The sequence below is a fragment of the Lutra lutra genome, chromosome 6 (genome assembly GCF_902655055.1).
Source record: "Lutra lutra chromosome 6, mLutLut1.2, whole genome shotgun sequence".
In the NCBI taxonomy this organism is placed as follows: Eukaryota; Metazoa; Chordata; class Mammalia; order Carnivora; family Mustelidae; genus Lutra; species Lutra lutra.
The window spans coordinates 133,136,596-133,154,428 of record NC_062283.1 but is presented as its reverse complement, the minus strand read 5'-3'; the positions used below and the strand labels follow the sequence as shown (position 1 = coordinate 133,154,428).

Genomic DNA, 17,833 nt, shown 5'->3' with positions numbered 1-17,833 from the left:
ATTTCAGATTCCTAAGTGGTCACCTGCCCTCTCCACCACTCCCCCTATTTCAGTAATACTTCCTGCAGACTTTTGCTTGAAGATAAATATGTGTGTGTCTACGAAAATAGGAGACTAACAGATGAATCTTAATTTCCTCCTTCCCTTTATTATTATTAATATTAGTTGTGGGTTTCCACGGTTCTCCTGGTTTTTCCAAGTTTCTGTGATGGAGTTCTACCTTGCTCGGCACACTTCAGTTTGATCAGCAAAAACGTTTTCACCACTAACACTTTCCCAATTTATCCTCCCACCTTCAAATGAAAAGACAGAAAAGCAAGATAGCCCTTTCCCAAGCCAGGTTCCCATGGTTTGGGGGGCGGGGGGGGGGGAATGACAGATGTCTTTCTGCAGTGACAGCTGCAACCTTCCGCAAAGCAGAAACTGCAGCTCACACTCTCCCCTTCTTCCCCCGCCCAAACCCACTACCTCGCAAGTCCACACAACCCTTAAAAGCACATACACAACTCCTCCAACCTCGCATCCCCTCTCACAACCCACACGGCACGCACGCCAGGATGCCTGCTGCCACAGTAACGCTCAACCCACTCGGTGGCCCCACCCCTTTCAGCCCCGCCCCCGAGCCAGACACCAATGGTAGCCGCCCGCAGCTCCCGACGAATGCGTTGATAGGGCAGCAGGGACTGCCTCTCTCAGCGTGCGGTCCGCCCCGTCCTCACTCAGGGCTGGGGCTGAAGGGGCCGGAGCATCAGCGCGAGTAGCTGCGAGCAGCCGCGGCGGCGGCGGCGCGTTGTTGCAGTTGCGCCATCTGTCAGGAGCGGAGCCGGCGGGGAGGGGGCTGCCGCGGGAGAGGAGGAGGGGTCGTCGTGACCAAAGGCCGCCGAGACCCGCCCGCCGGCCGGCCGCGAAAGCAGTGGCAGGCTGCCCTCCGAGCCGCGCGTCCTCTTCCGTCCGGGCGCGCGGCGCTTCAGCCAGCGCACCGAGAGCTCTCCGGGCGCACACAAAGCCGCCGCCCGCGCCGCACCGCCCGGCGGCCGCCGATCGTGCCAGAGAAGGATCGGGCCGCCGGGCCGGGGATACCCGGCGCCGCCCCCTCGGCGCTCTCGGAAGGCCCACCGGCTCCCGGGCCCACCGAGGAGCCAGCGGAGTCGCCTCGGTCGCGCCGGTGGAGGGCGGGGAGAAGACCATGTGAATGGGCTCCGGAGCCTGAGCGCCGCGCAGGTAAGCGGCTGAGGATGCGTCGCGAGAGGGCCGCGGGGATGCTGCGGAGACGCCGGCCATCCGCGCCCCCGCGCTGCGCCGCCCCCGCCGCGGGGCCCCGCGCTGCAGTCTCCCGGCCGCCGCCGCCTCCGGGGCGCCCCGCGGGGCTGCCGGGGAGTTGCCCCCGCTCGGAGTCATCCCGCGGCCGCGCCGGAGGACACCTTTGCGGGGTGCGGCCCTGAGGTGGCGCAGGGATGGGGGCCCGTTTCCTCGCCTGCGAGCGGGCGCGGGGCGAGAAAGGGAATTGGCTGGGGGCAAGGCTGGCCCAGACTCCACCCTCGCCCTCCTTTCGGGGGCCCCCCGCGGGGACTCGGTCTGTGTGTGTTGTTTTAATGTCGGGGATGATGTAATCACTTAATAATTGATGCCCCGTGCTGCTTCCCTCCCCACCCCATCCCACCCCACCCCACCCCTGCCCCACTCCTCCACCTCTTGGCCTCCTGCGGTCGTCGCTTTCCTCAGCGCATCCTCCTGCCTATTTCTGGCACCTCCCTAGCACTTCCCCCATCCTCCCCTTCACTCTTCCTGTGCCGCCACCCACCCAACCTTCCCCTGTCCCTCGTGCTGTTGCCTTCGCTCTTCTTCCTCTGCCTCCCCACCCCTTCTGCCCCCTCAGGCTCCTTTCTCCTCCCCTCCCTGCTCGCTGGATTTCCTCTCTACTTCCCCAGATCGATGGCTGGTTTTTGTTTGGTCGCCTCCCCTTTCTTATCTCTGCGGCCACAGGCAGAGGGGACTGGGCCAGAAAGAGGCCACCGAGGTTGGGCCCAGACGGAGATTTGCTGGGACTCCGTGAGAAGAGGGATAATAAAATCACCCTTCTTGCCCCTCCTCCCCTTAATAAATCACAGAGACTCGCCGGGTGTGTGTGTGTGTGTGACACAAAGAGCCCTTTCAGTGCACAGAGAGGAGACGCACAAAGTACCCAAGGATGGGCGCGATGATTCTTATTTCTCTTCATTGGGGCTTCCCTTTCTCTCAGATAAAGCAGTTGATTTTCTCTCTGAGAGTCTTTCCTGCCACATTTACCAAAAAATAAAAGGCCCCAGATGCTGCTGGGTGGCAGGTGCTGTCATTTCGCTGTATTCATGGACCCAGTAGTGTTGACTGGCAGCTGCAGTATTTCTTAGTTTTAAGGGGGAAAATGATTCCAGCAGTCTTAAGAGTTGCTTTACTATCAAGGTAGCCCTCCTCTGCCTTGTTTTAACCTCCTCTTTTTTGGGGATAGGTACTAAAAAGCTGGGGAAGGATGAATTGGCCTTGGGGGGCAGAAGAATTTTGCTTCTGAATCAGATGATTAAATTCGTGTTTGATAAGAGTGAGGCAGCCAGACTTCTTCTCTGAAGTCTAAGAAGTGCTGAAGTCTTGAAATGAAATTTTGTCTGCCCAGTGATGGTGTTTTACCCTTATATTTAAACAAGTTTCTGGGGCCATCAAAACCAGCATAAATTGGTATTTGGAAGACCTCTAGAGACCATGTCTCTTCCCCGCTTCAGGTAACCCCACATCCTTCCTCTCACCACCCAAGCGATGGCAATACTTTCCAGCCTTTGTGCTCTTTCTCCTGAGTCCTGCTCCCATGGGTACTGTGCTTGCAGATGAAGGGACTCACAGACTTTTGGAGGAAGTGGTTTGTTAACTATCTGGGGTTTGGGGGTACTTAACTATGAGCAAAGGATATAGAGAATCTTTTGACAGAACTTTGAACCATCTGTTTGGTGTTCCTCTTAAAGAGGAAATGTTAATGTAAATCAAGAGGCTTAATGTTCCATTTTGTAAGCCAGAGACTGTTACACGCTTAATTGATAATGTGAAAACTTACTTTAAACCCATTGATTCCTAAGAGCATGGCTCCTTGATGGTTGTAATAGATCTGCCTCAAGTTTGTTCTTCAAGAATTTTATTAGAAAAGAGTTATGATTCATTAAACATTTACTTCTGCACTTTCTAAGGACATTCATCATGGAACTTTTTATATTAAAAAAAAAAAGCAATAAGGTTAATGAGCGTACTGTAAAAACAAAGCGTTGTTTGTTTGATGCCAGACCCAGGAAGGAAAGTCCGTGCACAATAAGCTCACACTGTGTTGACCAAGCTAAAGAGACTTAATGATAAGGTTGAATGTGAACAAATGCACACTCTGCCTTCTGTACTTTATGCTTTGCGCTGGGTCTGAACTCTCCAATCCCATCTGATTTGCTTGGGTTCTATTTAAGCTTTAGGGCTCAGCTCAAAAGTCTTTGATGCTTTCTCCATCTTCCCCTCCAAACAAATCACCATGCCTCCAATTTCGTTTTCAGACTTCAGCAGCGGGCATTATGTTTGGCATGTCTCTGCTTCCATCATTAGTTAGTCAGCACATTGAGAGAAGGAACCTGGTCTTACTTAATCTTGTTTCACTAAATGTGAATTAGGTCTTTGGTATGTGCCAGGCACCTGGATTCATTAAGCTAACGTTAGCAGCTATAACAAATAGGCCTGCGAAAATGTAATGGCTCAAAAGCAATAGATACTTATTATTCCTCATGTAGTAGTCCACTTTTTAAATGCTTTGGCCTGGAAATGACACCCACCGCTTCGATGCACGGGCTTCTGTGCTTCTATGAGGGCTAGTTATGTGGTCACATTTAACTGCAGGGGAGCCTGGGAAATACAGGATAGCCACTTGACTAAGAAAAAAAATCAAGAAGAAATGTATTTTGGGCCAGCAACTTTGCCATATGTTGCCACTCAACAAGGTGCAGTCATTTCCCTCAAGGAGTTTGCAGGCTGATGAGAATTAAAATATCTGGAAACCTGGAGCCTGTACCCATCTTTGCTTTATTTTTTTGATTCCATGGGTTCAGATCTTTTTATTTTAAACGTGTTTCAAAAACTTTTGCTTTTTGTCCATTCAAATAGCTAGTTTCCACTCAGTGATTACTTTTAATACGGTGATCTTAGACCTCCAGTGTTGACTTTGAAATGGTTCTTTTATTCCACGAGCATCTTTCTTGGCCCAGTTTTTTTATTTGCTGATTTAAAGACTCCCAAAGTGGCTAGGAGGGTCCTTAGAGATCACAGTTCTACCTTGTCTTAATTGAAAGGGGAGAGTAAGCACACTGCAGAGGAGAAATTTCTTGCCTGGGGGGCCATGCTAATGGGATGGCAGGCCCATCCTGCTTGGGTCCTCTTCACCACACAGCTGCCCTGACTTGGGGGCCATGAACCCTACCCTGCATATTCCATGGAAAGCAAGTGAGCTTCCAGACCTCTAGGAACAGGGCAAACTGCTAGTGTTCTGGATAGTCTCTGTTTTCCACAGGCCTCCAAACTGTTGGAGCAATGCATTCTATACTATTCATCGTACTTAATAATCCACATATTTTTCTATAAACAGTTCATTATATTCATCTGATCTGCAAACATTAGCCAAGTGTGTTATTCTGTGCAAGGCACTGGGAGATAAGGTCATGAAAATGAATGCTTCTGCTGTCCTTGCTCTTCAGGGGCTCACAGTCCACTAGAGGAGATATAAATAAATAAATAATAGCTAACTTTTATTGAGCGTTTACTATGTGCCAAACAGTGTTGACGTTCTAGTCTTGACAAAAACGATATGAAGTGGGTTTGGTTATCCCCATTTTACCCATGGGAAATTGAAGCGGGGAGGTTAAGTAACTAATTAAGATCATATAGTTATCAGGTGGTAGAGTCACAATTCGGGCCCATTAGTTTGGTTTTAGAACCCTTGCTCCTAGCCATTAGACAATACGCAAAATACTATATATGGATATAATGATATTAATTAAAATACTCCATAAAGGGGGGATGACTAAATGCTTTGGAAATTGATACTTCTAGTTGTTGTGAAACAACTTCATATTAGATAAAGTTAAAAATGGGAAAACAAGGCAGGTTGACAGTGGAAGTACTTCTACTCTGTGTGATTTCTGTTTTAGGCTGGATCCTTCTGTGGGCCACAGGCAGATCTGTGTTTGTGAATTGTCCTATGTATTTACTGTTCCAGGAGCATTCATTCGTTGTATCCATCATGCCAGACCTTGCACTAGATGCTTCAGGCGCAGAGGTGTGATCCTGCCTGAAGGAACTTACCTGGATAAAGGAAGTCTCTGACCACTGTGATTCTAGGGTCCTCACAAGAGCAAGAGAACATACAGAAGGGAGTAGAATCTCTGCAAAGAGGTGGGAAAGTGGGGTAGCCAGGCAGGAAAGATCGGAGGAGGTGTCTTTGAGATGAGGAGTAGGAGGCAGCTAACAGAGTGTTGTCGGAAGGCCATTGCCCCAGAAGGAGCAGCCCAGAAGGCAAATGCACAGACCTCCTGGGAAATTGCAAGCAGTTCAGAGTAGGTGGGGGTTGTGGAGAGATGGACAGGGGAAGAAGATGGGGCTAGAGGAGGAATTGAGAATGTTCTTGTACCTACAGTTCACCCTTGAACAACATGGGTTTGAGCTGTGTAGTCCACTTACATGCATTTCTTTGATAAATACAGTACAGTATTGGAAATGTATTTTCCTAATGATTTTCTTAACCTTTTTTCTCCAGCTTGCTTTACTGTAAGAATGTAGTATATGATATGACATACAAAATATGTGTTAATGGGGGACACCTGGGTGGCTCAGTGGGTTAAGCCACTGCCTTCGGCTCAGGTCATGATCCCAGGGTCCTGGGATCGAGTCCCGCATCGGGCTCCTTGCTCGGCAGGGAACCTGCTTCTCTCGCTGCCTCTGACTGCCTCTCTGCCTGCTTGTGTGTACTCGCTTATTCTCTCTCTCTCTCTCTCTGGCAAATAAATAAAATCTTAAAAAAAAAAAAAAGTATGTGTTAAGTAACTCTTTATGTTATCAGCACCCTCAACAGTAGGCTGTTAGTAGTCAGATTCGGGAGAGTCAAAAATTATACATGGATTTTAGACTACCTGGGGTTCAGCACCCCTAACTCCTGTGTTGTTCAAGTGTGGAAATGATGCTCTGATACAATTTGTATTTTATAAGAGAGCATCTGGCCACTGTGTAGGCTACTGCCCAGAGGCAGTCAGGACCGATGCAGGGAAGGTAGTTATGGAAACTCAGATGAGCAATAGACGAAGGTCCACATGGAAGGAATGGAACAAAAAAGAATAAGAGGGGGTGAGACAGATATGGGGGGGGTGCAGAGGAGGGTTCCTGAGAAATTAGGTGGAGAGACACATGCAGATAGGTAATACAGTAAGACAGGATAGGGCAGGGGATACAATGATGATTTTATCAGGGAGTTTGGGCTTTCAGATCAATGTGTGTTGAAGGCATTTGAATAGATGGGTCTGGAGTGAAGACTGGGACTTAAATATAAGCCTATTAGTAGCAAATCAGAGACTACTTGTAACAATGGATGTGGGCAGTCTTACTCAGGACGTTTGTAGGCGGGGCTGAGGGAGAGCCCAGGAATGAAGGAGGAAGAGGAGCCAGGCCCTGAATGGGACAGGTACAGCCAGAGTGTTGAGCAGGCCCAAGGAAGAGAGGTGTTCCTGATCCCCAGTAGGGATGGGTTATGCCCCAGAGATTAAGCAAAGTTAAGAATGGAAAGTGTAGTTTGATTTAGCACCAAAGGTCTCAGAATCTGGCCAGAGCAGCATCAAGGGATTAAGGAGTGGACGTCTAAAACTCTGCCGCTCGCAGACCAAGGTAGAAACCTGTATCAGGGGGCGCCTGGGTGGCTCAGTGGGTTAAAGCCTCTGCCTTCGGCTCAGGTCATGATCCCAGGGTCCTGGGATCAAGCCCCATATCGGGCTCTCTGCTCAGCAGGGAGCCTGCTTCCTCCTTTCTCTCTCTCTCTGCCTGCCTCTCTGCCTACTTGTGATCTCCTGTCTGTCAAATAAATAAATAAAATCTTTAAAAAAAAAAAAGAAAAAAAAAAAGAAACCTGTATCAGAACCGCAGAACATAGAACCATAGGGACTGGAGATCATGTACTCCAACATGTCTGTTTTACTTACAACGAAAAATGAGGCCCAGAGAGGCCAAGTGACTTGTCCAAGGTGGCGGAATCACCATGTAAAGCCAGTGTCAAGCCTCTCGGCCCAGGTGAGGGATGGGTCAAGAGCATGGACTTGGGTGTTGTCCTGGTTCCCCCTCCAGCAGTGTGACCTGGGCTAAGTTACCTAAACTCTCTGTGCCTCCTTTTTTCACCTTTAAACTGGAGGTGATATTTCCTACCTCAGAGCTTTGCTGTGAGGTATCAGTGAGGTAATAAATGTAGAGCACTCAGAATAGGCCCCACACATGGGAAAATCTGTGAGTTTGCTGCTGCTGTTTCGTGTGTGTTTGCATGTGCTCGTGTACATACACGGGTAACATGTATACATACAGCATATATATCCCTTAGGGAAGGGAAAGATATATTGTCTTCATAAAAGGAAATTTTGAATATTTTAGAAAGCGATTTGGGTGTTGTCAGGTCCGGGTCAAGAATTACTGGAAAGATGGGAAAGTTTATATAGTATGATTGAAAGCAGGATATTTAGCAAGTTTTCTTAAGAAATGCAGAGCTGTTTTTATTCTTGAGGATAGAAAAACATAAAAGCACTTTGAAATGAGCCCTGTGAAAGGGTTTCTTGGTTTTAGTCAGATAACCAGAATTTTAACCTATATACAATGTAAATCCCTTGAGTTTGACTTTGAATGTCCTCATACTTCCTGAAGGTAGAGACTACAGAGCAGAGGGAGAAAACCTGAGTTATGACTCTCAGACACTTGGTTCCTCTGAGAAAAGGGTGAGTTGGATTATTCAGAAAAATGCCTTTTCTTTTTTCCCCCCAGTGTTTCTAGTTGAGCAAATCTAATTTTTAGCTGCTAAAACACATGAGTAGCCCAAAGAGTATTACCCAAATGGACTTGGGTGACATGCAGGACAGACAGCCTGGGCGTAAGTGGCACTCTGGACTTGATTAGAACACAGTAATCCTAGAAGGATATAAATTGAACTGGATTTATGGTCTAATAAAAACGTGGGAAGAAAAGATAATGCTTACTGACTCATGAAACTTTAACAACATTCGTAAGGCTCTGAGTTGTCGTAATGTTTGGATGTGAGCATTTTCCCATTCGTCTCAGCACTTCTAGGATGACCTGTGGGAGGCCTTACTTCCGATGTGAAGCTGACTTGGGTCCTTCCTGGGTGTTTTTAGGAAATGGAGATCATCACATACTTCTGCCCTTATAGACCTGTGATCTCAAGCAGCACCCTGTTGGTTTGGGCAAATATGGATTGAACATCTATTAACTATGAATTTAGGGGAGAAAAATATACAGTATGGGAAGGTCTTAGCTCATTTCTTATTTTAACTCATAAGGCTTTTTCTGAGGACTACTTATTTCTGGCCTTGTGATAATGCAAAAAAGCATGTAGCACACCACAGCTACTCACCCCTCCTCAAATATACCATAAAAATAATAATACCTACCACTTTTATTGCACCCCAGAGGCCTTGTTAAGTTCTTTACATACAGTAATTTACTTAATTGTAACAACTCTGTGAGGCAGGTGTTATTATCCCCATTGATCAAATGGGAAGACTGAGGCTCAGAAAGGTAAAGTAAATTGTGTGTTGTCACACAGCTAATTACTAGAGAAGCCAGGTCTGTCTGGCTCCTAAGCTCATGCCTGCTTTTGCTCCAGAACTGTGGTTCCTCGTTCCCTGCCTGCTTTCTAAGGTCTTTGCCTTTGCCTTGAAGTTGCTTTGGTGTTAAGTGTTGGAGGCTGTAAAGACACATTTACCCCCTAGTGAAAACCTCACTCCTTCATTGCTCCATTCAAGACTACCTTCCGGAAGCCCTGTCTTTGGTCCTCTCTCTGGGCCTGCATGGCGCTTGGTTACCCCCTCATCACAGTCTGACTTAGAAAGCAAAACACCAGCTGGGTGAGAGAATGGGTGGATACTGGTCTTTTTCACTGACTTGTGAGCTCTTTGGATGTCAGGGACTATATCCTACTTGTGGTTGATTGGCCAGCACCACACCCAGCATTATTCCATGATGTGCTATCATTATTATTCCCATTTAACAGAGGGGGAAGCTGATGCATAGGAGGTAATTTAGTCAGGCTCACATGGCTAGTCCCCAGCAGAGCTGGAAGATGAACCCAGGCGGTCAGTCCGACTCCAGAATCTGTGCTCCTAACACTAAGTTTGTTCCATCTCTCAAATGAGATTGTAAACTGTGAGGATGGAGACAGTGCATAATATTACCTCCGAGACCGGTACACATCCACCCTCTTGTTCTTCCATCCACACTGGCAGAACAATAACAGAAAATTTGAATTAGGTCTTAGCTCATAATAATAATCATAAGGAGAGAGCTTTAGGGCCATGATTACACGAATATCTCTGAGGATCTTCTAGAGTGTATATTCCCAGGCCCTCTTCTGACTCAGTGGTCTGGGATAGGCGGGGTTGAATGCTGAAATCTCTTCTGGATAGGAGAATGGCAGTGGGGAATGAACCATCAGGAAGGTAGCTAGCTTCTGAAAGACAAGGAATGAAGCAAGCATAGTGAGTCTCGGCCACATTGATGAGAGTAGGCCGTGAAGTGGTAGAAAATCATCAATCAGCCAGAGCGAGCCACCCCCCCCCGCCCCGGGGGGAGGCTGGGGATCAGAAATCAATCACAGGAAGACCACTTGCTTTGTATTTTTAAGATTTCTAACGTACCTGCTCCTTTTGAATGTGCTGGTGGGATTTTATCTGATGAATTTAAACACTTTCATTTTTTTTTCAGAGCTTCCATCTTTGAGGTTCCCAAAAATAGTAGGCTTTTCATGGAGTTGTATAAGGATTCCATCTGCTTTATACCAAAAAGTAGGGCTTTAATGGAAAATTAAAAATGAGCCAGATCGCCTTTCCCACAACAAAGCCCAGGGCACTTTTCCCAATCCTTTCTTCTTTTAATACTCAGAAAAACTTACTGAATCTGTATTTCTATGAGATCCTCCCCCCACTCCAATTTAAATTCTACTGAAAAGGCAAATAAACACTGACAAGTTTCTTCATTTCCACACATTGTCATATCTATTTAAAAGCAATAATGGTTTCAAATATTGTCATTTGTAAAATTTGGTTTTCATTTCAATTTTCATTTTATTCCAGAACTGTGTGATATGTTGCCTGTAACTAGGCACATGCACACAAAGATACTTGAAAAGCGCTGATTTCTCTAAAGCTTTCTCTTATTTGCTCTCAGAGTTTGGAGGCTTTCACCTTTCATTGTGGAGTTAATTGTCTAACCTATAAATAGAAACAGAGCACCTCATTGTTTTCAGATGTAACAGCTGAGTTATCAGTGAACACTAACATTCTGTCATTCTCTGTCTTCTGTCATTGTCTCTTACTTGAAAATGTCAATCATGTGGCTGTCCTTTATATATACCTTTGCCCAGGGGTGCCTGGGTGGCCCATTGGGTTAAAGCCTCTGCCTTCAGCTCAGATCATGATCCCAGGGTCCTGGGATCCAGCCCTGCATCAGGCTCTCTGCGAAATGGATGTGCTGGCTGGTGTAGACACTGGTTCTCTTGCCTCGTTCCTTTACTAACAACCCAGTGAATAGGAGAAAGGCTGCCTTCCTTAGACTGGCACTCAGTGCCTTCCACCATCTCCACATCTTGGTCATACGTGGCTCACTTCATTCACCACTATACTAAGACTTGATTAGCCAGATGTCAGTCTACTGTCTCATTAATACGAAATATGTGTCCCAGCCCTTGTTTTCCTTTTTGGGAACCCTTAATCCTTCTTTCCCCTCAGAATTCTACCCATTTTTCAAGGCCCAACTGGAATTCCAGCTCTGGGAAGAATCCCTAATCTCCTCATCCTCTTGCATTGAACATTTGTGAGCAATTGTCTTCTAATAAATGACGCCTTAATGCTGTTAAATTCTCATATGAGGATTCCAAGGTGCAGAGAAATTTTGTGACTTGCGCGAGGTCATCCATCCAATAATTTAGTTTAGGCTAGACTCTAGTCTCCAAGAAATTTATGTGCTTGGGTCTTGTTTTCTCAAGAAACTGTTGGCCCCATGTGTACAAAAGTGTTTTTTGCTGCCCATCTCCCCTTTTTGTCCCCCTATACCATGTAGCACAATGTCATTCATAGTGCGGATACTCAGTGGATGTTTATTCAGACCAGCACTGGATCAGGGCACTGGAATTTGTGGGTGGTTTCCCGGCCATCTGTAGGGCTAGGCTAGCATTTCCTTGGATGCTGAACTTCTGTAGTTTCTGTTGGCACCGGATTCACTCTCTACCAATCCACATGGTTTAAGGTCAATGATTGTCCCAGACTGTTTCAGGAACCACTGTCATATTTTGAGAATGATATATGTTTAAAGAGCTTTTCCTCATAATCTTGAGCTTTTTGTTAAAAATTTAGAGTGGTCAAGGAAGGGGAGGTGCATCTGGGTGGCTGAGTTGGTTAAGCGTCCAACTCTTGATTTTGGCTCAGGTCACAATGTCAGGGTCGTGGGATCAAGCCCTTCATTGGGCTCTGCACTCAGAGGGGAATCTGCCAGAGATTCTCTCTCCATCTGCCCTTCACCCAGCAACCCCTCCTCACTCTCTCTCTCTCTCTCTGTCTCTCTGTTGTGTGCTCTTGCGCTCTCTCAATCTCTCTTGCGCTCTCACTCTCTCGCACTCTCTTGCTCACACACACACACAAATATTTTCTTAAAATTTAGAGCGGTCAGGGAAATAGTTACTCCTTTGTCCTCTGCCATTAGGCTTTCACCAGTAAGATTTTCACCAAAACCATAGGGATTTACCAACGGTGCAATGACATTCAAGACCTGGGGAAATGCAGAATGTTTCAGCACAAGGAGGGAACTGGGAGACTACAGTAGTGGATGGTGGAAGTGGGATGAGTGCAGAATGGCCACCAGTGTGGTGCCTGGAAGCCTGTGAGGACCCGTGAAGGTCGATGTCCACCCATTCCTGCACCTCGCAAAGCAGCATTTACCTGAGTCCCTCAGCCACATGACACCCAGCTGTGGATGTGGGAGTGCCTTCCTCTCCATGTGTTAATTTTATTCACTTGGTAGTATCATGATCTGAAAAATCTCCTTAGTAGGGGGGGAAATTTCCATGGACTTAATCTTCTACAAAGTAATGACTAACACCATATCCCAACGAGAGCCTCTACATCTCCTTCAAAAGAAAGACTAAAAATAGACCTCATAAAATGTTTTCCATGGTTAGGGTCATTACTTAAGTCATTTCTGTAACAAAATGCACAACAGCACAACAGTCAATGTTTGTCAAAATGCACTTTCTCCTGAGCTGGTATGTGATGTCACCACTTTGTGTATTTATCTGGTTTGCTCGTATTCAGTCACTTTTGTACACAGCATTGTCAGTGTTGTCCATTTTCAGTAGCATGCTTCCAGAAGGCTGAAAGCCCACCTTCTTTAATTTGCTTTGTGCTATATAGTACTGCACTGAACTGTGCATTTATTAAAAGCTTGCTGATTATGATTCTAAGCTTCCAAGCTGGGAGGTCTTACAAATGTTTTCAGTACTTCTGGAAGGAGATGCTTCTTGAATTTTTCTTCTTGTACGTAGTACATTAGGTCCTCTGCATTGGTAGATCCTCAGAGTCATGTTTAGAATCCAGATTTTGGTTGCACAGTGTTTCAGGTTCTGCCTTATGTTCTACACCTTGGGTGAAAATGCAGTGATGCCAACTTCCAAATCCTGTTCAAAGCATAGGTAGATAGTGTGCCATACCACACCCTTCTTTTCATATAAGTGTGGTTGCCCATATAATTCCCACTCTCCTGTAGTCATCGTCCAACAGATTCTTGATTTCAGACTGCTAAGAGTTGGAGGTAGTTCTCTAAGAGGCCAAGAATTGCTCAGTGGAGGCCAGTGATGTGTGGCTGGGAAGGACCTAAAAGACTACAGTATAATGAACAAAGCCACATGTGTCTATGGGTGCCAGTAGTTCCAGGGAAGTTCTGCTTAGTTTATACCTAAGTGTGATACAAGGTGGATTGGCACTTGGAAAACTGCAGCCCCAAACATTCTTTGATTGTACCTTGGCCTAAGTATGCTCCAGCGTGGGAAGGTGTTAAGAGTTCCTGATCTAGGGTGCCCAAGGCAAACTGCACTGCCTTCCCTATCTCCTGTCCCTAGCTGTGACTGAGGTTCTGTTTGTAGGGAATGAAGTACCCTGGCCTTCACTCCCAGAGTAATGCTCTCGTGCCTTGTGATTCAGAACTGCCACGTGGGAAGAGCCCTGCTCTGTGCTCCCCACCAGGACGCTCAGCTGGGCTTTCAGGACCTCCTACATGATCCACTAATGAGGGTGATGTTGGTGAGACTGGAGAGAGAGGGGATAATGGATCAGCAAAGAGTTGGCAGGGGCGAGATCATGATGTACTGGCATAGAAGGAGCCTTTGTATTCGTCTTCTGTGGCTGCAACAAATCACCCCAAACTAGATGACTTAAAACAACAGAAAAATTTCTCTTACAGTTCTGGAGTCCAAAAGTCTTGAAATTAAGGTGTCACTGGAGTTGGCTGTTTCTGGAGGCTCTGAGGGAGATTTTGTTCCATGCCTCTTTCCTAGCTTCTGGTGGCTGTGGGCAGTCCTTGGTGTCCCTTGGCTTTTAGACCATCACTACAATTTCTGCCTCCAGTACACATGAGATTCTCCTCTGAGTGTCTTTGCATACCCTTCTCTTATAAGGACACTTGTCACTGGATTTAGGGGCCAACCTAATCCAAGATGATCTCATCTTAAGATCCTTAATTATATCTTCAGAGACCTTTTTTCCCTATGAGGTCACATTCACAGATCCCAGATGGGCATGTTTTATAGTGGGAAGGGGGCCACTTTTCAACCCACTATAGCTCTCAAAGGGATAAAAATTAGCAATAACTTGGAACGAGAAAGAACACATGGAAAGTTCTTTGTAAGTTTGAATGCCTGCTGAGGGGAAGGCACAGTATTTTACATGTGTGATTTCTAACTATTACTGCAAGGATAAAGATACTGACACATGGAGTGTCTTGAAGCTCTTCAATAAAATTGGAGACTGAGCCATCATCCAGGGTTGGAAGGTTTGGATATGAAAGTGGGGCTTGGAGAATCTAGAAAAAGTCCAAACAGCCATGAAAATATAGGGTAACGTGTTAATAAGTGGATAAAAAGTATTATAGAGAGGGTGCCTGGCTGGCTTGGTTGGTGGAGCATGTGACTTTTGGTCTTGGGGTTGTGAATTCGAGCCCGTGCTAGGTTTAGAGGTTCCCTAAAAATAAAATCTTAAAAAAAAAAAAAAGTATTACAGAGAAATAGTGAGGCCCCTTTGGAATTTGTAGGTCTTTTTAATGGTTTCCTTTAGGCCAGTTTTGTGATTTTTGCTTGGTAGTACTTGTTACTTTGGAATGGAAAATCTGACCTTGTGGTGACCTAGAGTTGAGAATTGATTTCAACAGTCAAGTGAAGAGGGTGTCTAAGAGACTAAAGAAAATATTCATTGAATCAGCTGCGAGTAGGATTCAGGCTGGGTAGGGAAAAATTGGGAATTGGGATGGTGGATACAGTAAGGAAGGATCTGAGGTTTTAAGGATGTGGGGAGTGAACACAGCACGTATGGAGAAGGGGAACCAAAGGCAGGAAGGCCTTAGGAAAAGGAAATCGAGGGGAGTGAAGCGTTCTAAAATGACGCTGAACAAGTGTGGCTTCCTGTTGAATGGATCTCCACTCATCTCCGGCATAGCGATTAAGAACGTTAGTTATGGGGCGCCTGGGTTGCTCAGTGGGTTAAAGCCTCTGCCTTCGGCTCAGGTCATGATCTCAGGGTCCTGAGATCGAGCCCCGCATCAGGCTCTCTGCTCAGCCTGCTTCCCTCTCTCTCTCTCTCTCTGCCTGCCTCTCTGCCTACTTGTGATCTCTGTCTGTCAAATAAATAAATAAATAATCTTAAAAAAAAAAAAGAACGTTAGTTATAAATACTTCAAGAAACCAAAAGCCATAGACCTCTTTTGCCCTAGGTTCAAATATGTACGCAGTTGACCCTTGAACAACACAAAGGTTAGGGGTGTTGACCCCTTGGGCAGTCGAAAAATCCATGTATAACTTTTAACTTACCCAAAATGTAACTATTAGTAGCTATCTGTTGAGTGAAAGCCTCACTGATCTTCAGCAGTTAACATATTTCGTATGTTATATGTATAATACATACCATACTCTTACAATAAAGTAAGCTAGAGAAAATATTAAGAAAATCAACCGTAAGAGAAATACACTTACAGTACTGTACAGTATTTATAAGAAAAAATCGATGTATAAGTCGACCTATACAGTTCAAACCCATGTTGTTCCAGGGTTGACTATAAACTATGTCTTCTAGAAGAATGACATGTCAGTATGTTGCACTTTTAAAAAAAAATCCTGAATGATAGGGTGCCTGGCTGGCCCATTCAGCAGAGAGAGGGTGCTTCTCTTGATCTTGGGGTTGTGAGTTCTAGTCCCATACTGGATATAGAATTTACTTTAAAAATATATATATATATTTAAAAATCCTGGATGTGTGTTCTGGGATCTCTGAAGCCTTGCATTATAATGAGCTGCTTCAGTGGTGATAGTATCTTAGACTAGTATTCAGTTTACTTTCCCTTCTAATTCTTATTGCCCTGGAATTCTCCCCCATTGAGGCTAAGGATTCCATTACTTCAGGGGGAGGACAGAATATGGTCTAGGACAAAGAAGACATTGTTCAGCTTTTGACTTTCAAAACGGGCCCTTGAAGCATGTTTCAGAGACCAGAGCTAGCCCAGGCTTCACTCAAAAGAGACAGGCTTTGTTAGAAAAATGATTGTGGATTCCAAGGAGGCAGATCTCAGAAGGCCTGGCATGTATTGTACAGTAAGCCATGCAGGAAGGGGGCTGCAGGAAGGAGGAAGTACCTTCCTGGGATGGAGCAGGGAGCCGTGAGAGATTAGAGGAGACTAGGGAGAAGTGAATGGTTGGCCGAGATCCCCTCCTACAGGACGGTGGAGAAGACTCTGCCTCCTGCCTGGCACCCTGGAAGGAAATCACCTGTGGGGTGCCCTGCAGTGGGACATGTTTAGGTAGAAACCAGCCCTGAAGTGCTGTCCCCTCCCAGTTGCCCAAGGCATGCATGTGGCATAGGAGAGATCCCAAGGGCCTGCAGGCCCTCTGGGGCACATGTGGAGGTGCAGAGGGAGCTGGGTGCGAGGGGCTTGGAGGCAGAATGAAGGCTGCACAGAAGGAACCGTGCAATCTCACTCCTGGGGACTGGTTGGGTTCCATCTACCAGTCACATCAGCAGAGCAGCAGAACGAGGCCAACACCCAACTACAAAGGAAGAAACATCCCAGAAAGGAAGAAACATCCCAGGGAGGCAGTGAGGATGTGGAGGGCAGTGCCTGGACTAGGTCCTCACCCATCCTGTGGTGGTCTGTCATCTAAACCAGACGAGGGGCGGAGTGCAGGGAGAAGGGCAGGGGAAAGGCATATAGTCCCAGGGAAGAAGCTTGAGCTAGGTTTAACTTGACTAATGCCCTGAGGCAACTAAAAATTTTACATCTGAAGAGATTAAGTTATCTTGAAGTGGCAAGATTGTGTTTTTTTTGCCATAATGAGAAATGCAATGGTCATGATCAAATTGAATTCAACTATGGAGAAATGAAGTAACATTCTTTAAAAATGTATTTATTGGGCGCCTGGGTGGTTCATTCGGTTAAGTGTCTGCCTTCCGTTCAGGTCATGGTCCTAGGGTCCTGGGATAGAACCAGAGTCCAGCTGCCTGCTCAGCGGGAAGCGGGCTTCTCCCTCTCCCTCTGCCTGTCACTCCCCCTGCTTGTGTTCTCTCTCTCTCTCTCTCTGTATCAAATAAATAAATAAAATCTTCTTAAAAACTTAATTAATAAATTTATGCACGCAAGCTCACTCTTTGCCCAGCTTGGGGCTTGAACTCATGACAGTGATATCAGGAGTCACGTGCTCCACCACTGAGCCAGCCAGGTGCCCCTGAAGTAACATTTTTGTCTACAGCTGTGTATTAGGCATAAACTTCAACCCTGCCACAGTGTCTGAGCTGTATTTTCTCTTGATGATGATGATAACAATGATGGCGGCATAGTCACTTGCTTATATTCTTAGAGTACGCTTGTTCTTCCGAGTAAGTCATGCCTTAACATGCCTGTACTAAGTTCCTTTTGAGCAAGAAGTGCGGAGATCTGCCCTGTGCAGGAGCAGAGCCGTGTACCAGATCTTCCACCTCGAAGTGGGGATTTGGGGCTTCCCATTGTTTGGCTTCCTTCCACGTGCCCTGGAAGGAAGGACTTCAGTTGCCATGGAGCCTCAGGTCAGTGGAAAGTATTAGAATTTCAGGCCTTTCCTTTAATGAGTTTACTGTGATGCTGGAGACTAGAAAAGAATTTTTTCTGGGTGTGATCCTTCAGTTGTATATTTTAAAGGTATCGGGGTGAGTCCTAGAGGTTATAGTCCATAAGGGGAGAAGCTCTTCATTGTTCTTCAGTCCTCATGCGCTAAATAAAGAATGAGTTGATGAAGGGATTCATT

The 17,833-nt window shown here is 46.1% G+C and overlaps 1 protein-coding gene across 4 annotated transcripts in view; it reads left to right on the top strand.

Moving 5' to 3' along the window:
- Window positions 1–752: 752 nt before the first annotated feature.
- FYN (FYN proto-oncogene, Src family tyrosine kinase) overlaps window positions 753–17,833 on the top strand; it is a 213,228-nt gene continuing 196,147 nt past the window's right edge. For all 4 annotated transcript variants that reach the window (XM_047735094.1, XM_047735099.1, XM_047735090.1 and 1 more), the window contains exon 1: window positions 753–1,221. The gene's annotated coding sequence lies outside the window, so the exon portion shown is untranslated. The remainder of the gene's footprint in view (window positions 1,222–17,833) is intronic.